This window comes from Protopterus annectens, chromosome 6.part0 (assembly GCF_019279795.1).
Source record: "Protopterus annectens isolate FY-2018-M chromosome 6.part0, PAN1.0, whole genome shotgun sequence".
Lineage (NCBI taxonomy): Eukaryota > Metazoa > Chordata > Ceratodontiformes > Protopteridae > Protopterus > Protopterus annectens.
In genome coordinates this window covers 1,995,862,688-1,995,887,345 of record NC_056737.1, presented here as the reverse complement: position 1 = coordinate 1,995,887,345, position 24,658 = coordinate 1,995,862,688, and the positions used below count along the sequence as shown (strand labels likewise).

Below are 24,658 nucleotides of genomic sequence, written 5' to 3'. Positions count from 1 at the left end.
GTGCTACAGTAATATGGAACTGAATTATAACTGCTGAACTATACTGTCTTATTAAAATGAAAAACAAATCTTTCCTTCTTTCCCACCTAAAGAGCCTTTTCTTCTGTAATTCCACACCTTTATTTTCCTCCCATGTCTCTCAGACTTTACTTGCAATTTTCCTGTAAGCTTGCCGTGGCTCTAGATTGTCACTGTTGAAGTGACATTCTGACTGCATGTGCAAAAATGGGAAAAAGGGGTGGTGGATGGATTATTCAGTTCCTTTTACAACTTTCCATAACGCTGTTGTATTTTTGCCATCTCTCTGATTCTTGTCTTCCTTGAATTGCATTTCAAAGTTTCATACCTCTATGTCACTTCCCTTCACATAACTTTATCTGAAAAATATTAAGGTTACTTCTATCCTGTATAGGAATTTTGTTGACCTGACTTCAGAAGGCTGTGTGCAATCGTTAGCAAATAGTGAGATTTCCTTTTTCAGCAGCCCATGCAAATTATGGACATCTCTATCCAGACCTAACTGGGCCACATGCTATCCACTAGTGCATGCCATGACATTCTGAGCCAGCATGGAAAGTCACATTTAGCCTTGTGCTGTCCATGTCATTTCTGCCAATCATATAATATGGATTTTGATCCTCACATAGATTGTAAGAAGGTTTCCTGGAGCTGATGCCCTCAAAAACCCAGAGATTAACAGTGTTTCTGTAGTTACCAGATTCACAATCAAAACCTGCACCAGCACTGTCTCTTTGGCGTGGGATCACCAACTGAGACCTGCACTAGCACTATGCCAACTGCCTGGGGTAGCACACAATGTGAAGGAACATCACAGGTACCACCAGCATTGCAGACTGGTCATGCAAATACACTGGTAAGAGAAACAGAAGGACTGCATACACTCTAACAGATGGCAGCACATAGTGATCTTTGAGGATGGCTGGAGGGTCCCTCATGCGATCCTGGCCAGTTCCTGACTAAAGGAAAAGCTAAGAAAATCTAAAGCTAGAAAGTGATACAAGATCTCTACCTGCTATGCCTGTTCCTGGATTGAACCCCAATCCCTTGTGTGCTCTGCTTTTTTCCTCATCTAGCAAGGGGCTAAGCTTGCGTCCTTTGGCTGATGCGCTGAGAATAGCAACACATCACCTCTCCTGCCTGCGCAGATAACTTTACTGGTGAGTACGAGAATACCAGCACTGACCCATCTGCCGTTGCTGAAACATTTGGAGTAGTAACATGGACAAGTTTCTCCCAAGGAATGAGCCTTCATATCCCCCTTGTGAAAGATCACTGCTTGAACGTGGACATGAAAAATCTAATGTTCCTGCTTCATTCTGCCTTGAATTTAGGTAGACCCATGAGCGACTGGTGTCAGAGTCTGCTTTAGTACCAGGTGAGCATGCTCTTGGTATTGGATCTGTGCTTGTTTGTGTGGTGGTATCTTTCCTTGTGGTGCAGGAGTTCGGCCTTCAAAAAACTCATTCAGATGCCAGGACATATTGTGCATATTCCTGTACAATCTATTGAATTCAGTATTGAGTCCAGAAACGACAACAACCTTTCTTCATTGCCATCAGATGAGGATTCTAAAGCTTTGGCCTAAGTGAGCAAAATGTTGCTGTCTTTTGTCACTTTTCGTATCAGGATCCTTGAGTATCTGTTTTGCCTGTCACAATTTCAGTCCTTCCTGATAAATTAGGCTCTGAAAAAGCTGGCAGAGCTGAATGATTTGAGGTGGGAGGAGTGTCAATGAATTGTTTGAAGAGACATTGACTGTTTTTTCTGTGAGGGTCTTCATGTCCTAGTATAATTGTGACTGTGTTGATACCGTGGCTATGTAACTGCATCAAGAAACTGTCTGCACTGGATGGCATGCTCATCTGAGATTAGCCATTCTGAATGCCTCCTTCAGAAGTGACCTTTTATTTGGGCAGTTTTCCCAAGATTTTATAAAAGACCTGCTTAAGTGGAAACGCGCAGTGGCCACCATGGAGGATCTCTGTCCCCCCAGCTTCTGGCTTCCTCTTCTCTATTCAATCCATTTTCCCAAAAAGAAAAGATCTTCTCTAATGATAAGAAAGACAACAAAATGTATGGTGGTTTTGTAACCGCCCCCTCCCCTGGCACAACCTGCAAATTTTTCCAAGAGGTAGGCTATACAGGTAACATCATAGTAATCCTGACTGTTTTTCAGAAGTGTATTTTATAGACCTATTCAGAGAGTTTGCACTAGCTTGGAGGACCATCACAATGGGCTGTTGAGTTGTGGATGTGGTTTTCACAGGTAGTCTTTAAAAGTTTATTGGAACAAGTTTAGACTTTAGTCTTCAAAGGGAATATTAATCCTTTTCCCGAGTAGTGGGATTCTCCTCATCTTTTTTGAATTCGTCCATCATTTTTGTCCCATTCTTCACCCTAGCAAACCTGGTGTTTCTGGTTCATTATAATGACTCTCCTTGGTGTTGTGCTTCTGCTACTACAGGGTGCCTGGGTTGTGCTGCTGGACATGTTGAATACTGTCTCACACATTAACTTCTGGAGCCCTCATGGGACATTCTTTTAGTTCACACTGGGTGAACTCCACTTTTTTGAATGAAGATAAAAAGATGGAAACAAATAGGACAGAAATAAAAGGGGAAAGTAGGTCTCAAAATTATCATTAAATCTCAGAATTATCATTAAATCACTGTATTCATTTCCCTGCCTTCTTGGCTCAAGTTTTAATTGAGAAGGGTATGAACATTTAAAAAGTTTTCTGTCTCCTTCAGATAAAACAAGGCCTAATTTATAACTAGGTATCTCCTGATCCAAGTACATAACTGCACTGTATTTTTTTCCTGAAGGTTTCTGATTACTTTATAGCTGCTGTTGTCAAAGGCTACTCCACTAAAACATTGTCTATTTGTTATGCCTTTTTCAAAAATGTGTCTACTGTGGACATTGTTTGCCATGGCCACGTGGTCATTGTGTCACAACTTTACGAAGCATTATTGCAGGAGCTGAGCAACATTTGAGATTTCCTTGCCTCAGGACTTATCTTTCTGAGCATTTGCATTTTAGGCCTTCTTCTAGTACCTACTTAATAGGTTTTCATAATTTGTATTGTTCTGCCTATTACCCTTTGCAGACTATATTCCAAGTCAGATGATGTTTATATTTGTTCTCATATCAGCTGCTCTGAAGAAGACTTTATGCATCCAGCAAATATTAGCCTTCATTCATCGCAGTGTACCTGGATGGCCTATCTACTTCACATAGAGGATAGCCTTCCTCCTGTAAGTTGTACAGGTGGATAAATATAATTTTATATTACTGTTTGTCTTCTGTTTGTGTTTTTGGATTGCAAGGTGGCCAAATTGGGTAGCACATGGACTTCCTCCACCTTTCTAGCCCATTATACAACATCACAACTTTTACTAGCAGAAGAGATAGAGATTTCAAGAAATTTTGGCAAATTGTGTATGCCAGAAGAAGATATCATAACAGTTACCTATTGCAGAGGGGCTTTCTAGCAGACTGTCTAATTTAGAGAGAATAAGTGTCCATAGTATTCACTCTGGAATAGTTAATAAACTGCTGTTTTTTTTTTCTAATTTTCCCAAACACCTAAAATTAGATGGATAAGAAGTAAATGCAAATGCTGCATTAATGGGGCATGGTACTGCTTTGAAAAGTGCGAAAAAATGTTAACTATTCAGACATCTATATTCTTGTGCAGAGACATTTTATGTGGCCATACCGCATATGGCAACTGTTCTTTGGTACCTTTTTGTTTTCAAAAAAATAAAGTTTCTTTCCATGAAAAACTATTTAAAAATCCACTTTTTAGATTGTCATACAGTACGTATTTCCCATTTTCATGCATGTCTAAGCTGCACTTCATTCTGAGGTTGCTGATCTGTTTCATAAAAATACTGTTATCCACAAGGAAAGATTTGGAACAAAATATATACTACTAAAGTTTTAATTTTGAATTCTTTGTAACTACTACTGAATTATGTTATCCATTTAACAAAATATTGTATGAATAAAATGCAACATCATGTTTTGTGCTTTCTAGTTAAATGTTATAATTTGTTGAATTGAAAATGTACAGGCTGAATATTCAGTCTGTTATTGAACTGTATATCATTTGGAACTGTACCCTCTGATGTTATGTGATCCTATCTCGCCTACATTCTGTACTGATGGGGCTCCGACTCGGCACGCTATGCTATAGAGCGAAGCCTCTTATTGGCTGAGCTATTCTCTATCCCAGGATGCACCACCACTAATCCCCCAGATCTCGTTTGCCGCTTACAAGCTAGGACGTGGTCTCAAACTTGGCTGAGCTAAGTACTTTTTTTTCTAAAGTTTTCCTGTCAGGAAATCCCTTATTCTTACCCAAAAGCTCTTTTAACAGCTGTTGTTGTTGTACGCGTGTGTTTTGATACATTTTTTGTGGTAAATTGTGTGTTTGTTTAAGGGAAAGGTTTCCCGTTTAAGTTAGAGGGGCCTTCCCCTAGTCTTCAATTAGTTTCTCTTATTTTTTTAAGGAGGTCAAGTACCTGTTTAAGTTAGAGGGTCTTGGCCCTCCTTTTTAGTGTTTGTGATATTGTATCGTTGAAAAAAAAAAAAAAAAAAGTTTTTTGTATTGTGGTTTAAAATCTTTGTTCTGACTAGATAGTGCTTCTTTTTCCACTGTTTTAGTGACTATTTTAAAGGCATTATGTCAAAAGAACATAGACCCTCAGGGTTCAAAAAGTGCACGAGGTGCAGTTATAAAATGTCTATAACCGATGATCACTCCTCGTGCGTATATTGTTTAGGCGCCAAGCACCTACAGGAGTCCTGCAGTATGTGTCACGCCTTTTCATCTAGAGTCCTCCAAGAGAGGAAGAATAAATTGATCTTGAAAGGGCTGATTAAACCCTCCTTCAAGGAGGCCTTATCTTCCTCATCCTCTCCAACTAAGAAAAAGAAAGCATTGGCTCTGACCAGTCCGTCGGAACCGACTGCTAAGAAATCTAGGCAGGCTTCTCCATCGGCTCCACGGACTTCGGAGCCGAGGGCGGAACGGTCTGCCTCGATGCCCCCAGTCTCGACTCCTCTGGTTTCAGAGCCGAGGGCTGGGGCTTCGAGAGGCGGGTCACCTTCATCGGCTCCAATGATTTTGGAGCCGATGAGGGTTGCCGGCTCAGACTCTTCCCCTTCGGCGCCGAAGACCTCCTCTGCACCGAGGGAAATTGTTTTGGAATCTTCCTCGGCACCGATACTGGTAGAGTCCACTCGGAGCCGGTCCCGCAGTCCATTGGAGCCGATGGAGAAGTCGGTTCGGACCCGATCGGTTTCCTCTAGATCTTCCAAGATGTCTGATTCGGACATCGACAGGGTGCTCCTAAGACTATTTCAGTCTCTGGTGTTCCAGAAATTAGTTTCGGCTCCAGCCCATTCGGCTTCGGAGCCAATGGCCCACCCTGTAGTTCTGGTTCCTCCTCCAACAGCCTCGGCACCGTTGGAGCCGGTGCTGGTGGAGCCGATGGAGGTTTTTGGGTCGGCTTTGAACCTTACTCCAACCCCGGCTCTCGAGTCGGAGTTCGGGACACGGACCTCTTCTGTCGGCCCGGGGGGACGCTTCGGGACTGATGTTTTCAGTTCCGAGCCTTCCTCTCGGTGCGTCGGCGGTGGGGGTACCATCTACTGTTGTGGCCACGGGGGTCGGACCTTCCCAGGATTCTGGTGGTCCGGCCTTCAGGGCCATGAGGAGTGCTTTAGCCAAATCATCTTTGGCTACCTCCACGGCCTCGCCAGTACCTTCCCTACATACGGAGACTGGGTCTTTGGCAGTCCCCCTGTCCTTGGACAGCAGAGCCCCGGGGCCTGAGGTCACCCCCACTGGGGGTTCCCCCCCTCCTGGAGGTCTATCTGAAGCTTCTTCAGAGGAGCCCCCAAGGAAAAGATCGTGCAAGAGGAAGCACGTCGACTCCCCCGATGAGTCTCTCACGTCAGACACTGATCTTGATGATGCAGAGGGGTCCCCTAAGTCGTCCTCAGATGATGTCTCCTTCGCAGACATCTTGGAAGCCCTCAAATAATGAGGCGGCTTGCTGTCCAAACCCCCTTCTGCTGACGAGTCGGTGTTCCTTAAGGCCTTCGGGGCTCAGCCCTCCGCCTCCTGGGTGTCTCCGCCCTTCGACGAGCTCCTAGATTTGATCTGTCGAAGGGCGTGGGAACATCCAGATTCTGTGGAACCGGTGCCTGCTCGCCCAAAAAAGTTCCTATCAGCACCCCCAGAGAAGGAGTTTTTAACAAAAGGTGTGGCTGTAGATGCCTTGGTGGTGGCATCTGCTACCCAGCAAGATGTCGCAGAGGCTTCGACGTCCATCCATCCATCCTCCTAATGAGGAGTCTAGGAGCATGGATCGGTACGGAAAGCGCACCCTCAGTTTAGCGGCCTTTACCTTAAGGTCCCTGAACTATTTAACGCACTTCACCAGGTTTCAGAGGGATCTGATCAAGGAGCTTTCAGATACCCTCTTGGGTAACCTACCTGAGCAGCTGGCCCAGACGGTTGGCTCTCAGTTGGCTACGTTGTCATCGATATCTAACTCGTCCATGAGGCTCATTTCATATGCGGCCGAGGGGGCGAGTAGAGCGGCGGGTACAGGTATTGCTCTACGGAGGCAAGCCTGGCTCCGCCTGTGTCATTTCGCGGAAGCCTTCAAGTCTTCCTTTGCCGACGCTCCCTTTGATGGGTCCTCTTTGTTTGGACCCAAGGTAAAGGACACATTGACCCGCTGCGAGCAAGAAGGTAAGACTTTGACTGCCGTAGGGGCACGATTTTCCACTCCCTTTTGACCTTATCCCAAGGCTAAAAGAGGAGGGAAAATGTGGTTCCGTAGATCCCAGAAGTCTTATCCCTCACAGTAGGACGATCCCCCTTCTAGAGGCAGAGGAGGGGGAAATTTTTCTGGAAGACGCCGTCCCAGAGATGGCAGAGGCCCCCGCAACACTGGAGACCGCGAGTCCTTTCGTGGCTCTTCAGCCTTTCACAATCCCTGAGGGATTGCCCGACTGTGCAGCTCCGGAGCCAGTCGGGGGTCGTTTTTCGAGGCACCTAAAAGCCTGGAAAGGTATCGCTCAGGACCGATGGGTGCTTCGAATTATCGCCGGAGGTTACGCCATCCCTTTTGCTCACTCCCCACCTCCGTCCCAGAAAATCCCGGACCCGCCACCCAGTCAACGGGAAATTGCAGCCTTAGAAGTCTCAAAGCTGCTTCAAAAAGGAGTCATCCAACCGGTCCCCGCAGACCAGATCGGATTAGGGACTTACTCAAGATTCTTTTTGGTGCCAAAAGACCTGGGACTTGAGGCCCTGTTTGGATCGCAGCATTCTAAATCGTGCAGTCCAAAAGTCCAAGTTCAATGGTCACCCTACAATCCATTCTCCCACTGCTGGAGAAAGGTGTTTGGATGTGCTCCATAGATCTCAAGGACGCTTATTACCACATCATGGTAGATCAGGCGTCCAGGAGACATCTGCGCTTCAGCCTAGGAGACAGTCATTTTCAGTTCCGAGCGCTGCCCTTTGGTCTCACCACAGCCCCCAGGGTGTTCACCAAATGTTTGGCGGTCGTGACTGCTCACCTGAGGAGTCTAGGATTCCAGGTGTTTCCGTATCTAGACGACTGGCTCCTAACTGCCACCTCCAGGCGTCTACTATTGCAGAACCTACAAGCCACAATATCACTGGGCACTTCCCTTGGAATCACCTTCAATTGGCCAAAGTCTGTGTTGCTGCCATCTCAACGCTTAAGATTCATCGGAGTAGAGATAGACTCAAACCGAATGCGGATCTATCTTCCTACAGAAAGGATACAAACCATACAGGCTCAAGTTCGAGCCTTACTTCTCAGATCCAAAGCCCCAGCCAGAATGGTCCTGCAGCTATTGGGATCTATGTCCGCCACTGTTCTTCTAGTTCCCCTAGCAAGGTTGCATATGAGAATTCTCCAGTGGCTTCTTTCAACACAGTGGTCTTTTCAGGATCTCCCTCTCAGTCACCTCATACGGATCACGGAAACCTGCAAACGGGACCTTCGCTGGTGGCTGGTGCCCGCCAATCTGCATCAGGGACGACCCTTTGTTCCACCTCCACTTGTGGCCACTTTGACTACGGTCGCCTCCCAGATGGGGTGGGGGGGGCATTCCCTGGGCAGGTCAGTCCAAGGCAAATAGCATTCGGAAGAGAGCCTCCTTCATATCAACATTTTAGAAATGAGGGCGGTGTTTCTGTCCCTACAAGCCCTTCACGATTACCTCCCTCAGGGCGTAATTGCCGTTCACTCCGACAACATGTCAGTAGTCTGGTACCTGAACAAGCAGGGAGGGACCAGATCCTACCCCCTTTGCAGAGAGGCCATGAGAGTTTGGGAATGGGCAGTGACGACCAAACGTTTTCTAGTGGCGACTCATATCCCTGGCAAGTCCAATGTGATAGCCGACAGACTGAGCAGAACTATCCTCTCTCCTCACAAGTGGTCTCTGAACAATACAGTGGCAACTCAGATTTTCAGCAAATGGGGAATTCCTTGTTGCGACCTCTTCGCAACCCCGCTGAACGCGAAGTGCAAAAAGTTCTTCTCCCTCACTCTGGCTCCGGGGGAGAGCCCTATGGATGCATTTAGCCCATCCTTGGCCCACCGGCTTGCTATACGCCTTCCCCCCAGTTCCCCCCCTTCCCAGAGTGATCCAAAAGGCGTCTCACTTGGGGAGCAAAATGATCTTAGTTGCCCCTTACTGGCCTCGTCAGATATGGTTCCCCTATCTTCGGAAATATGCACTGGACGGTCCATGGTTCCTGGATCAGATCCCAGACCTATTAATTCATCAGTCGGGACTACTCCACCAGTCCCTCCACACCTTGAAGTTAACAGCTTGGCTCCTCCTCTTCCGACTATAGTCAGGAATCATACCTTAGACCCAGAAGTCATACATATCTTATCTTCGGCCCACAAGTCTGCCACTAAGAAATTGTATACTAGCAAATGGAAAAGATTTGCTATTTGGGCTCAACTCCGGGGTCTGGATCCCATCACTATTCCTGTATCGGAAGTCCTAAAATTTCTAACCTCCCTATTCAATCAAGGTTCTTCAGTCTCTACCATCAAGGTCCAATTGGCAGCTATTTCCAATTTTCATGAATCTATAAACCCACCTTTAATGAGCAACAGATTGTGTAAGACCTTCATGAAAGGTGCTGCGCTTTTACGACCTCCGATTTCTCATCCTGCTCCTCCATGGGATCTCGATGTGGTGTTACGCGCCTTAACTTCCTCCCCCTTCGAACCGGCAGCAACATGTGATTTAAAATTTCTATCGTGGAAAACTGCCTTTCTGGTCGCGATTACTTCTGCCAGAAGGGTTTCAGAGCTTCAAGCTTTATCTGTAAAACCTCCGTACCTGGTTTTTCACAAAGATAGAGTATCTCTCAGGTCTAATCCATCCTTTATCCTTAAAGTTTGTTCCAGTTTTTGCCTACAACAGTCATTAGAACTTCCAGTTTTCTTTCCAAAGTACTCAAACAAAACGGAATACATATTCCACACATTGGATGTCCACAGGCAATTGCGTTTTTATTTAGATAGGACCAAACAAACAAGGAAAACAGATCAATTGTTTATGTCCTTTTCGGATAATAAATTGGGCAAAGCCGTCACAAAGGTCACTATTGCCAAATGGATCAGGGACTGTATTAGTCAAGCTTATTCCTCTTCTAATAAAGAGCTTACGACCTCTGTCAAAGCTCACTCTACAAGAGCTATGGCTACTTCAATAGCATTCCATTCTAAGCTTGCCATTAGTGACATTTGTGCTGCGGCTACGTGGTCTTCCCCGCACACTTTCATTTCCCACTACAAATTAGATATGGCATCTCGGGGGCGAGCTTCATTTGGTTCCACAGTGCTCAGGAGTGTTTTCCAGTGAGCCACCCAGGATTTAGGTGCTAGGGACGCTGTCCCATCAGTACAGAATGTAGGCGAGATAGGATCACATAACATCTTTTAGTTATGTACTCACCATAACTTTAGATGTTTGGGATCCATCTCGCCATTCTAATAACCCACCCTCCTTCCCCCTTCCTTGGAGATCAGAAGAGATCGGACGGTCCGAATTCTATTGTTTCATCTTGAAACATCTGGCAGTGTTATATAAACAAGTTATGTGTGTGTGCATGAATGCGGACAAACAAGATCTGGGGGATTAGTGGTGGTGCATCCTGGGATAGAGAATAGCTCAGCCAATAAGAGGCTTCGCTCTATAGTATAGCGTGCCGAGTCGGAGCCGAGGGATCGGCTCCGAGCCCATCAGTACAGAATGTAGGCGAGATGGATCCCAAACATCTAAAGTTATGGTGAGTACATAACTAAAAGTTTAGTAGCTTTAGAACGTTGGCTCTCCAGGCAGATGACTGTGGGTGGAGAAGCAGAAACCAGTTAAGCAAGAAAGGCAGGTGAGGAACTGGTAATATGTTTATGCTAAACCAACAGTATGTCTACTGATATAGGCTTAGCCAACAGTACCAGAAATGAAGAACCATTGAAGGTGAAGTAGTAGTTCAGAAGATAGTGTTGGGAGGTGGAGTTTATTTACTAGATAGAGATAAAGTGTGTGTGTTAATTTAGTCAACCAAGCTGCTTTATTAAGTAAACAAGTTTACAGACTTTGCAATCCTCGTGTATGGTACACTTCTCATTATATCTGGTGGTTGGACCGATCAACATTAAACTTAACGCATTCATTTAACTAACTTTATACAACAGGCTCAGCCCAGAAACAGAGTTTATATCATAATTTTAATGCTATCACATGTTTTAAATCAAGTTTTACATTTTTTTATTTAGTCACCATTTGCTGAACAAGATGGAGTTGTTTTCTTGCAGGGTCCTACATTATCTTTAACTAATTCTAATCTTCCAAATCCTTTTCTTACAAATACTTGTTCCAGATTGCCTAGACATTATTTCCCAAAGATGTTTCCATTTAACCGTATCACATGCTTTCTCTGCATTAAGGGATAGCAGTACTAAGAGTTTTTTGGAGACTTCAGCTTCCTTATGTGTCATGTAAGTTTTAGTTACATTGTCAAAGGTTGCCTAGCTTTCATAAAGCCACACTGGTCTTCTTGAATTAAGTTAGAGAGAGTTAATATCATGCTCGTTGCTAATATTGCTGTGAAAATCTTGTGATCATGATTCAAAGTCGAGATTGGTCTATACAAGCCTGGATTCAAAGGATCCTTTCCCTCATTCAGTATTCAGTATTATTTATGACTGAAATTTACTATCTAGTTCCCCTGCCAGAAAGAGTATATGCCTTTTACAACCTATTACTTATCTGTTTTATATTTTTCATACATCATTGTGTAACAGACATATTAGAAACTCTTTTCTGTCTTGTATATAATGTATGGTTAACTTACTTGCCTTATATTTTGCTTATTTTCTTTTATTGTATTCACATACTGTACTACTTTGTTATTGTCTTAATATATGTAACCATTCTTCAATTTTTAATTCTGTTTAGTGTATACTATGGAGGTTTTCTCCACGGTGCCTCCACTGAAAATGAGCTCATACCCAGTCGGACTTTCCCAGTAAACAAATGGTCTATATTATATTTTTGAAAGTTTCAAACACCATATGAGTGATGTTTGAAATTTCGAAAATATAATAAAAAAATAAAAATAATAAACTATACTTACCTAAACTCTGTAGGCAGGGGGGCAAGCCCCCTTGCACCCCCATTTGGGGGGCTGTGCCCCCACACCCCCGTTACTTAAATATTTCTACTCCGAGATCGCACTGCATTGAAGTAAAGGGAAAATATTCCCTATGGCGATTTCCGTATTACACGCACGACGTTTTGACCAATCGGGTTCGCTCAACACGTGTTCGTAGTTTACAGTTTTCGATTATGCGATAGGAACCCTAAACAAATATCAAATAAATTATTGCTATCACAACTGTTTTCCAAGGTTTGCTGTCATCTTTTGACTCAATACCAAGTTAAAGTTTCAAAGACATCCATCTGGGGCGTTTCTCCTCGGGCCTCCACTGAAAATTGGCTTCGTTCCCAGTCGGACTTTCCCGATAAACAAATGTTAAATAAAATAAAGAAATAAATTGTGCCAAATGGGAATTAGTAAGTTCTTAAACTTTTTTCTAAATTTCTATTCGGAAGCCATCTCATCTTAGTTTTCTTGATAAGGCTGTTTTGATGCATGTTCTATTATTTCCTGTACTGTCATTGGTCACAACAAATTATTAGCAACATCTTCCATTAAACTTGGAAGCTCTAACTCTACCATAAAACTTGTGTATAAACTTTACCAGTTTTCTCCTTCCTTTTCTTGACTATAAGGTTTCTGACAATAATCCTGGAACACTTCAACCATCTGATCCGGATCGCTGACCATTTCATCTGTCCTCATCGCCCTTAGTTTTAAAATAATCCACTCTACTTTGTTTTGCCTCAGTCTACATTCCAAGAATCTTTGATAATTAAGGGAGTTTGTAAAACAATAATCTCTAATTGTAGCCTGTTTCTCTCAAAGGCTGCCTTCTGATAATTCTGCCAAGTTTCTTTTAACTTGCAAAGCTCTTTTTTACTGCCTCTGATAAAATTTCTTGTCTTTATTACATTCCTTATATTTTTTCTAATGTTTGATGTTCCACTCCATTCCTCTTCCTCTACACTTGTTATTTTCTTCTGTAATTTTTTAATCCCCTATCCCATCTCTCTACAGTATCTTCTGTAATCATAATTTCTCCAACAATCTTTTGTACTTTTTTCTGAGAAAATCTAGTTTATGCTTATTCCCCAATCAAGTGGTATCCAATTTCCAGGGTGTTCCTGTTGTGCTTCCTTTTGGATAATGTAAAACTGTAGATACTAGGATATGATCCAATATTAGTATCAGATGAACCATCATTTTGTTTAGTAGATAAACATGTCCGTCAGTATTGTAAAGCCAGTCTGCCCTAAACTGATACGCAGATTGATCAGCTCTACATAGAAATATCTTCCCTTGCCTATCAATGGATCTCCATTGTCTTTATAAACCGTACATTTTCACCATCTATTGAAAACTTTAGCCTTCAGTTCAAATTTTAACATGTTTAGGTCCCTTGTTCACATCCTCTCAAGATATAACCATGTTACATTACCCTGCCAAAATAGCTATTCCTTGAATATAGCCTACTGCTTGTGTTAAAATGGTTATTATCTCTGTTTTGTTAGTTTTGGAGGAACATGGTAATTGACCGAGGTAATCCTATGCCTCCCCAATAACATCTGATCTGGTTATACATGCATTTATCATCCACTTTTTGGTCTTCTACTTCTATTAATGTTCCTTTTCCTATTAAAGCTGTCACTCCCCAATTCCTCCCATCAGCAGCATTTGTTTAAGTACCCTATTGCTGCACTTTTTTAAGTACAATCTTCATCATCCTATTTATGTAAATGTGTGTCTTGCAACATCACATCTTTCTTTTTTAAGGTAATATAAAACTCTTCATATTTTTTCCTTATCAGCGAGACCATTCACATTCCATGCCATAATTATTGTCATTTTCTCTATTATTTGTTGTTACTGTTGCTTTCCCTCATCTTTCATGACCTTGTTGAAGACTTCTTTTCCATTCTTGAAAGTGCTTCTTTCAGTCTACTCATTTTCACTAAGTATATATTAGGTAATTTCTTTTGCAGCTCATCCAAACTTCTGTTAACCACTTATAATGTACATTAAAACACCCTTTTAAATATGTACAATATTCGACTCTTCCTTTTGAAAAAGATCAGCAGTATTGTAGCAAGATGTTCATAGTACTCCCCATACCCCTTCTGTCATTCAGTAAATTCCCTAACTCCTTTAGACTTGATCCATCACTTTTAAGGAATCATTTTAACAAATGTCTTATAATAACTAGGTTAAAACACTACATATCTCCTTTATTTCATTGATATGACAAAAGACAAAACTTGTTTTGTTGCTTTTTTTTTCACAAATTGGTGCATGCCATTAGAGGTTACACCCTTTTTGTGGTATTTAGCTGATATGTCACACAATTTGTATCCCCTTCTTTTTCTTATTGGTTATTTCAAACCATACCCTTTGTAAACATGTGTGCCTTTTTTCTTGTTTGTGTCACGTGACTGTCCAAACAGATATCCAGTTTGCCCAGAACTCCATCCCAATCCCCTCTACAGCATAAACACACTACTAATGAAGAGTTTATCTCTGCATTTTGATCTTATAATAATACATTCTGTTCACTATGCCGTGTGAAGATTTTTATTAATTCCCATTATGACAGTTTAAGCTAATGTCAGTCGCGAGGTAATTTTGTCACATCATGAAAAATATTACTTTCTGTTATTCTCCCCTTTTATACTTCTGTTCTGTAATTCCAGTAGAGTATGTCCACATATTCTAGTTAAAGCTGATTGGTAAAGTAATTCTCTCCTCTTGCATGTTGTCATTTTTCTATATCCCTACAGTGCTAAACCCACCCCAAAAGTTCATGGTATGTCCTTTCTACATAACAAACTCTTATAAAACTAGCTGCTAACATTTTATTTGCGAGGGACAGTCCCTCTTTGGGCAGTTGTGTCCTGCTGAAAAAAATAAAAAAATGGCAAATGTCCTGAGATTTTAAGCCAAAAAAAATATTTCCTAAGTTTTTTTTTAATAATTGCATAATTCAGTTATTTTGTATTTGAAACACCTAAATGCTATACGAAATAGTGTAAGCAACTTAAATATTAAATGAATAAGCTTTTATTTTGGCAAAATGTGAAGCTATGTCCTATGCATTGGCCATGGGTATGTTTTGTACTGCAAAATTTCACATTTCTACAAAAAATGTCCTACTTTGGGCATTTGAAAGGGTGGCAACACTATTCATTTTCTTCATTTCCCACTCCCATGTGTGTGATCTCTGCATTGTATTGAGTTAAGCTATCTCAAACTCTTTGACTTCATCTGAGTCTGTTTCTGCTTTTCCAAAGTTTTACTCTTTAACAGTAGAAAAGGCTTTGATTACTATCTTTCCTTTCTCCTACTGCATTTCCCCATGGCTCTATCATTTTCCTGAGAACCTGTTTGAGGGTAAAGTTCAACATATTTATATTTCAAGAATTTCTTTAGTACTGAATCAGTCTTGAAATGTTTTGACCTGTTACAGGAAAGATATTTTGAGTTTGGCCAGATAGTTTTGTTTGTCTGATAAGCATCTTGCACTCCTTAAACCTGTTCCTGTCTGCTTTGTGCCACATGAGTAGTCCTTATCCACCAAGATTCTTTTTCCTTCCAACTGTATAGTTTTACTTTATTTCCTATAACCCACTTAATATGAACATTTTTTTAAATTTAAACTTGACTAGTCTATGGAACTTAGTTTTTCCTACCCCCACCAGATAGTGACTGTGTGTGCTTTGTGTATTAAATATATTTAACAGTGTATCCATCCACTTGGAGATTTGTGTAGCAATATAAACTTCACAACCTTTGTCTTCTATGCCTTCCTTCCTGTTGCTAAATCTTAAAATTTCTCTCCTTCCATGATTTTCTAGTTTTTCTCTGAGTTTTTCTTGGTTACATTTCATGTCTGTTAGTTGGAATGCCTGCTCTTTGGATGCGGTCTTAACATTTTCAGTTTCATCTGATTGCAGCAACATAGCATTTTCAGTTTCTTGTCATTCTTTTTAATGTAATCAAGTAAAGTATCATTCATTTTAACTACTACTCCATAGACGCTGTCTAATTGTTCATTAAGTTCTGATGTATTTTTGAGTCGCCATTCTGTGTAAATGCTCCAAGTCATACTACATGCTGGTATTTAGGTGCTATTAGGATCTTCTAACATTGATCTGGATTATAATACTTTATTGAAATCTATTTTTTTCTTCATTCTTGTCATCAGAAACAATCTTGTGCGTAATTTTCAAATTGCTATGCCTATATCAATCTCAAAAGGAGTTATTTCTAGGGTTTGCTTAAATTGCTGGGCAAAGGATAGCAGAAACCATCTTACTCAAACTGTGCCATACTAGAAGAAGATAGGTAAAATATTTTTAGTTTGGAGTATGCTAGAGGGAAGAAGAAATGGATTATGTTGGAGAAGGGAGAGGACAAGAAAAGCAGAATGAATGGGGAAGACTGAGAGGTGATAATGTTTAGTTTGGCATGATAAGAAATTTGCAGCCAGTGGTTCCTTGGATGAATTTCCAGGATCCTATCCAGTCATCTAACTGAAGTTTGAATGTTGCTAGGGGTTTACACTGTTTAATATATATATTGAAATATTGTTCCATAATAGACAGAGGTACTTGGTGATGAATTTATCTTCAAATTGATACTTATATTTTGATACGGAACTAGGTTTTTGAGGGTATTAGCTTAGGAGTTATTCTTTTCCAAGGAAGAGGAAGTCACAGAGAGCAGGACTTGACATAATTTGGAAGACAGGACACAGATCACCTTCCAGGAGTCTGTAGACCACAAAAGAATAAGTAATCTCTCCAAGTAATAGTGGTTCTTTAATGTGTGATTTCTTGTGGTTGTAAATCACGGAGGTTTTTTTAACTTATTAGAGCAGTATAGAACTATGCATTGTAATTTGTAATGAGGCCAATACAGGTAGAGTAAGGCAGAATTAGGAAAATTAGGATGGGTTGGGATCTGGATGACAACCTATGACAGATGAGAGGACTAAATGGATTTCCTAACAATATTGGAGATATGCTGATGTAAATCCAGCTCATTGTATATGTAAGTTCTTAAATCCGAGATCATGGTGTCAGTCTTTAGGTGAATTCCATTATGTAATTTTGTATAGAAATGGTAGTTTTACAAAAGGTGACATTACTACATGTTTTGCATTTGTGGCTGAAACTGTGCTTGATGCATCCATTATTAGTGTGCTCAAGACCTTGCTGAGTATTAATGAAGCTGAGAGGGACTTAAGGATTATTTATATTTAGCAATTGTGTGCTAATTTAGTTAGCTAGAGATTATTAACCTCTGCCTGTACTTTAGAGAGATTGGTTCCAAAGAGGAGAGGTCAAAGGGTAGAACCTTGAACGTTGTAGATTGTCAAGATAACAAGCAGTGTGGACAGCATTTATGTAAGCAATCACAGAAGCAAATAGGGTTTTATTAAATTACTAGTTAATACCCGTTCCAAAGACTTCATTCTTGGTAATCTGTTTTGGCTTTCTTTGATAATATATTAGCAATCCAGTGAAATACAGAGGGGTTGATGTATAGTTGGGGAGCTTATTTATGATGACAGTGTAAGGAATTATATGATATGGTTTGGTTAACTCTAGATAATATTCAGTGTAGACATAAAGTCCTTCATGTTTTGGTGACTTTTCCAAAGAAGCTGCCAAGGTTAAGGAGGCATGCTGTAACCTTGACAAAGCCAAACCGCAAAGAGTCTAGAATCTGCAGGTCATGTTTTTCTGTGTAGACCAGAAATAAAATCACCAGTGATACACATGGAACAGAATATTTTCATCCCAGAGTAAGCACTTTTGTCATTTAAATGACTTCATCAAACTCTTTTTAACTGACATTTCTAACCATTTAAATGTTCACAAATAAAAATGTCCAGCGAATTTTCACCTCTAATTATCAAATTAAATGTACTTTTGATAATTAAGGGTGAAAATTCATTCGGCATTTTATGAGATCATGGGTTTTATTTGTGGATATTTAATTGGTTTGAAATGTAAGATTACACATAGTCTAATGATGTCTTTCAACTGATGAAGCTCTTACTGTTGGATTAAAATATTCTGCTCCATTTTTATTGGTAGTGCTCTTATTTTTGTTTTATTTTTCTCTCCAGTGCCTGTGCTCTGGAATCTATTTTTAAATACCAAAATTTCAGAATCAGGAAGACCAAAATGCCAAGACCAGAATGCCGAAATCTTAAAATACTGAAATGTTAAAACAATGATGGTCAAAATACTGAAAGTTCAGAATGCCGAGTGTTAGAAGATTGAGATTTAAAGTGCCGATGTCTTAATACCGATAATACCTTAGAAAGTCTGCTTCCGTATTAAATAAATGAACGTTCGAAATTTCGAACACTGCTTTATCGACAACTAAATGTCAAAACATCCATATCCTGAACAGATGGAACAGCAATTTTTTTTTCCTAGGGGAAAAAAATCACTGGTCCACACACACACACACACACACAAAAAAAAAAAAAAAAAAAAAACCACAAAATAAAGTGGTAGGCTGTGCCCCCCACACCTCCCTACTTAAATATACCAACTCCGAGATCGCACCACAGTGGAGGAAATGGCAAAGTCCCGAAAACAGCCCAGTGATTTTTTTCCATAGAAAAAAATTGCTGTTCCGTGTCTTCAGGATTCGGCCTTTTCGACAATAAGCTGTCGATAAAGTGGTGTTCGAAATTTCTAACTTTTTTTATTTAATAGGGAACAGAAAATCCATATTTTGTGTTTATAAATGTGGTATGTCTCTTTAAGTTTGTATAGGAAGTATGTGAAAAAATATGGCAGATGTTTTGTATGCTCCCGGCAGTAAGAAAATAAAAAGGTATATGCCCTTTTCCCCACTGTAGAGTGATCCAAGAGTTGATATATATATATATATATATATATATATATATATATATATATATATATATATATATATAGTTAGGGTGGTATGGGGGGGGCATAGCCCCCCACTTAGGTTGGTTTTAGATAGTCTGATTTTTAGAGGGATGGTGAGTGAGTAGTTATTGAATTTTTACAGAGTTCTTGTTTATGTTTTGAAGTGTACAGTGGGTTTTTTGTTTGTTTTTTTGTATGGTACAGCTTTGGTGTAGTTAGTTGTATGTGAGGTTTGCACATTTGAATTTGGTATTTTGAGCATCAGTGTTTTGCAGTTTCAGTATTTTAAGATTTCAGCATTCCAGTCTCGGTGTTTTGGTCTTTCTGATTCTGAAATTTCAGTATTTAAAAGTAGATCCATGCTCTGTATGTTTTATTTTTTTCCTTCTTGATTGATTATACAGTAGTATATTGCACAGCTTTACAGATACATATAGTGATACTGATAGTCCTATATTTACCTGGTTCAGTGGATGAGCCACCCTTATGGATGGAGATGGATGTCACATTTCTGAAGGCACATAGAAGCGAAAATAGTGGAACAGAACAGCTTCAAGTATCTGGAAGGGTTGGTTGAGGAGAAGGGGAGTCTGAATGAGGAGGTCAAAACTGAAATCAGAGGGGCTGCAGTCAATTGGCACAGTGTTGGGTGTAGTGTATGACAGAAGAATGCCAAAGAAGCTGAAAGGTAAGATGTACAAAACACTGGTGCGACCAGTACTGTTTCATGTCACAGAAATTTCAGCAGTAGAGTTGGAGCAAATGAGGAAGCTAGAGGTGATTGAGATGAAGTTCCTGAGACAGGTGGTACAATGCATCCTGTGGGACAGATGAAGACATTAGGACATCAGAGCAAAAGGCAGAGTAAATCCTACTGCAGAGAAGTTCAGGGAGAACAGATTAAGGTGGTTCAGGCACATGAGCAGAAAAACAGACGACACTCTAGTCAAGACAATTTGGAAAACACAGGAACAAGGCAAGAGTAAACAAGGACAATCCAGCAAAGAAGATGGGTGGATTGTGTGAGAGAAGACCTGAGACAGTCTGGCCTGACAGTTGAGCAAGATAGGAGATTGGTATTGAATTGAGAGAGAGACGGCGACAGTTGACACAACACCCTGACCCCATGTAGAAAGTGGGAAAAAGGAGGAAGAGGAGGATGATGATGATGCATATACAGCTTTTATTAAGGTCTGGCATGGTTCTTTCAGTAGCCTGCCTTGTTTCATAATTTATTTCAGCAACAGTATTATTTTGCTTTTTAGTGAGTTATGAAGCTTGCCTAATTCACAAAATTTGCCTTGGTTCTTCAACTGATTATCATAACTATTGGTAGTCATGGAAGACTTTGTGTTGTAGTAAAGAACGAATACCAAGTACCTCTTTTTGGGTTCATAATAACCTCTGATATTTTTCTTTAAGTGCTGCAAGTTTATCCTTCTCATCCAGGAAAATTAAAAAATAAAACAAATCAAAAAGTTAAATGCCTTCAATGCTTTTTCCCCAACAATATTTACGAGAGCAGGATAGTGGACCTGTTTAAGCTTTTTGGCTAATCTAATTTCTGCAATTCATAAGTGGAATTTCTAATCCATAGTTTACAGCTCGTTGCTAGAAGAAAATGTGTCATGAAATTACTAGTGTTTGCAGCTGAGACATTTTCACTGAGAATTATATTTCTGTTTCTTTCTAAACATAGAAATGAATGAAAGCAAATTTATTTCTTTAATTTAGGTTATATTTTTCTTCAGTTGTAGCAGATATTTTCCACACTTCTGATAATGTTTAGTATTTTGATAGCCAATTATTAAGATGGAGACACTGGTATTTTGATAGCCAATAATTAAGATGGAGACACTGGAGGTGTACATTACAAGTGAGAATTTTAGTGATACATCTTGTGTTGTGCAACTCACTATAGCTAGCTCTGCAGAATCAAAGCTGAAGACTCCCATATACATCAAGGTTCTACATGACACATTCAACAGGTCTTTAGTTCCAGTATTTGTACATCTCAGGTAAAAAAGATATAAACATGTTCCATAAGTAGATGATTGTCTGTTAGAAGACCAGTATTAGGATCTGCTGTTGCAACAAATGCATCTAACCGTCTCCTTGATACAGTTCTAGACATTACAAACATTACAAGAAACCATCCCTAACCTCTGCAGTGTCAATAACCTTTCTGTTGGCTGCCATAGACTCTGTCCACATAAAAGTCTTTCTGTCCTGGGAGAAATAGTTGAAAATTCAGAATGTGAGGGCTGATTTCTTTCAAATTCTAGGTCTAAATTAAATTTATTTGAGTGTGGAAAGCTAAGTAAAGATAAAGTATGACCAAGACAAGACTAAAAGACAAAGTCACACTTCATGAGCAAGACTGAACTGGTATGATTCTGAACAAATAAGCTGTTATAACAAGCCAGTACGTAAGGGTCTTAGTATGCACATCTTCTTGCCTTTTTCTGGTTCCTTATGCAAAGTCTTTACATGAGAAAAACATCAATGGACTCTTAAGAAGTGTTTGGAACCAGTCATAAAATTCCTCCTTCAGCAGTGTGTTTGGACAGGGCACCTTGTCACAACATGAAAAGTCTCTATATATTAACGTAAAAGTGATGAAAACAATTCAGGGCCTTGGCAGTTATTCAGGACAACATTCTTCTGGGTCACATTCAGATCAGTACAGACAACTCCTCAGATATATGACCATCATTCAGTATGGGGAAGTAGCTCTTTTCCATTTGCAAAAATACACTTTAAATCTGGCATTGTTCCATTCAACACAGCCTTTATCTTTTAGTTGTATATCTGATAGGTCTGGAGATCCACAGCTCTGGCTTATGAATCAGAAATGGATGCATAGCCAGACGTGAACTTGATTGCAACACATCTCAGCAACTATCTCCAGACTTTTTGCTCCCATGCTTCCTCACAAAACTGTTTGGAGAACAGATGTTTTTTTCATTCCCTTGAACTCGCATCTTACTATATGCCTTCCACCATTTCCTTTAAGTCAGAACATGTTTCTCACAACAAAAAAGTGCAGATTAAACCTCATATGTAACACCTTCCTGGCCAGTGCAAACATGGTTTCCTTTCATGAAGAAATAGGCCAGTATTCCTCTGTGACCCTTGCCTTCACACACTAAATAAGCAGCAGGACAGAACACTAAGTTCTTTTCTCAAAACATTGAATATTTCAGCTTGGAGAACAGAATCTCCTAGCACTGATTCCCAATGCTTAAATGCAGCTAGGAGAATATACCACAAGGATTTGTCTCTTCGTTTGTCACAGATGGCCTTGCTGCCTATCTGTATTAAACTGCCCAGTTGCAAGGATTTCCTATTAATTAAGCAGTCTAGTTGACTTAAATGTTGCATATTTAAATTACACTCTGTTTTTGTAAGTCTTATCCTTCATTTATGCACAGAGTTGTCAACAGTATCTATCAAGCAGTTTATTTAGCTCCCTGTCTTTTTACCTAAACTAACAAAATAACAAAAGCATCGTATGCATATGTTGTGTGCGCACACTTAAAAAAAATTTAAGAAAATGTATTTCGACTCTTTTTATACAAAAGCAAGGTAGGCCTGCATGAAACCATAAAAAACTAACTTGCATGACAATTGAGTGTGCTCTGCAAGAGTAACAGCAACTTTAACAACTAACCTTGAAATATTACTGTTGAAGATATTTTGAGGTTGCCACATGGACCACTGTCCACACCTTTGGAAGACACTGCAAGTTAGAAGCACAGTCTAGAGGCAGGACAGGTCTGAGTATGCATGTGTTGCAGTGGATCCTACAACTGTCCATCTCCCAAGTGTAGCAATGTACTTTCTGGAATTCTACTGAAATGCAATGAATTACAATAACGAGGGCCCTTCTAGAAGAAAATAAGACAGTTGTGTAAGTTACTTACCTTAGCAGTGGATCTTCAGGGAACAATGATTCTAAAAGTAAAGCTTCACTCTTAGCTGTAATGACAAATTGGTATGATTACTGCAGTTGGAAAAAATGGTTCTCGGTACATTGACTGTTATTTGGCTCAGTAGTAGGCATTCATCTTCTATAAGTAGGCATTCATCTTCTATAAGCAAACTTTCCAGTGGTGCATTCAAGCTCAAAGAACTGAATATAGTACATAACTGTTATTATCTAGGTACTGTACTGTAATCTTATACCACCTGTATTAGTTCCCGTCACATACTTGAGATCAGTATTGGTCTTTGCTGGGAGATATTTGATCTGGACACACGTGAATAAACTCACACAGACAATTCTAGAGGTAATTCTGGTGGTCATTCATACATATCTTTGGGAATGCTGATTTCATCTTCAGCTAATGAGGGTTTAAGACTCGGTTCATCTTTATCTTCATTGTAAGATGATGGGGTTGGTGGAGATGCACTTTTGGGTGCTTCTTGGACTGCATCCTGTGGCCTCCAGAACTCATCTGGAGCTCTTTTCAACCAAGCCTGATCCTGTGGACAGGTCTCCAAATTATCTGGTCATGGATTAGTGATGTGTGGTCAAAGGACTCGCTTTTTTTCAACAGTGCTGGCAGGCCTTACATCCTAGTTTTTGATACGCTTTTCTTTTTGTAAGATTTTCATGGTTTGGATAGTTAACTTGTCCCTCTGGCTGCCCAAAGTATGGAATGAATATTATATGTCTGACTCTTCATTCATACATATCTTCTGAATTTGTGACTTTAGCAGTGCATACCATAATAAGGTATGATAATGTCATATATACCGCATCTCGAGAATATTGACTTTTATATACTAATAACACTTGTATTTTAGCTGTCAGTTTGTTATTTAAGGTTCCCTGAAATCATCAGTCTGTACATATGAGGTAAGTAGCATGTCTGTCTCCGAACGTGTCTGTGTCCATTTGACGCTATGAGGATGATGATCTTCACTACCAGGATGATCATGGGTTTCTTCAGTTAACATCCGTTCATTTGGATTGTTGTCATGGTATGCACTGCATCTAGCACAGCTCTGCCTGACTTGTTCTGAGTCAACATTCCTGGCCATTATAGTACATGCTTTGCTTTCTTTGTATGTTACTATTCCAATATAGGTCTCATGTTTCCTCTCAAGCATTTTCCTTTTCAGTTAATTGGGTGATATTTTTTGGCATTAAACATTAAGCCCTAAACGCAACTAATTTCTTCCTTGAAATCTAAAATAAAACTGGATTTCTTTTCTTACTGATTTTTTTTGCTCAAACTAGTTATTCATTGTAAAGTGTAACATCTTTTAGTAACTGTGTTTCTAATCACATTCAGTACGTATATTGAATTTTTAGTTTTTCTTCTATTATTAGTGACTGTGAACTTCCACAAAGTCTCTAATTCTTCAAACAACTCTTCATGCTTTTCTGGCAAATATACTGTACTTAATGTATCTATCCTGTGTAGTTCTTTATCTTGGCTGTTTTTTTCACTTTGATGTCATATTGCTGTAAAATGTCATACTCTGCAGTCTCAAAGATGCCTAATAAAAGATGTATATGCTTTGCAGCATTTTGTAGTCTATCACATGCACTTCTTTACCAAAACAATATTTATAGAATTTCTCATATACTTTTACAGTTTCCAAAAATTCCATCTGAACATATGTATTTTGTTCATCTGTAAATGCTATCATGCTGTAGGTAGCTGGTTTGTTGTCTTGTATGATCACAAGTCTTGTACCACTTAGTGATCTAATTGCAGTACAGCTGGCTTCTTCATATCATAGTGTTTTATTATTGGTGTATCTGTAACTAGGTTATTGAGCATTATGAAGCTCTTCTCCTGTTCATAGATCTTCTCCAAGTCTTACAGATGTTCATCGTGTTTCACTGTTGCAGTCCTAACCAATGGGTTATCCGGCTCCCGGTAGACCTCGATCAGCCAGAATACCAAAGATAAGTAAAAATGACATCGGCTGTCGTCGGTTGTAAAGGACATCAGGG

General features: G+C 40.0%; 1 protein-coding gene across 1 annotated transcript in view; it reads left to right on the top strand.

Annotated features, from left to right (window-relative positions):
- AGPS (alkylglycerone phosphate synthase) overlaps positions 1-24,658 on the top strand; it is a 1,624,661-nt gene that overhangs the window by 1,333,010 nt on the left and 266,993 nt on the right. The window lies entirely within an intron of this gene.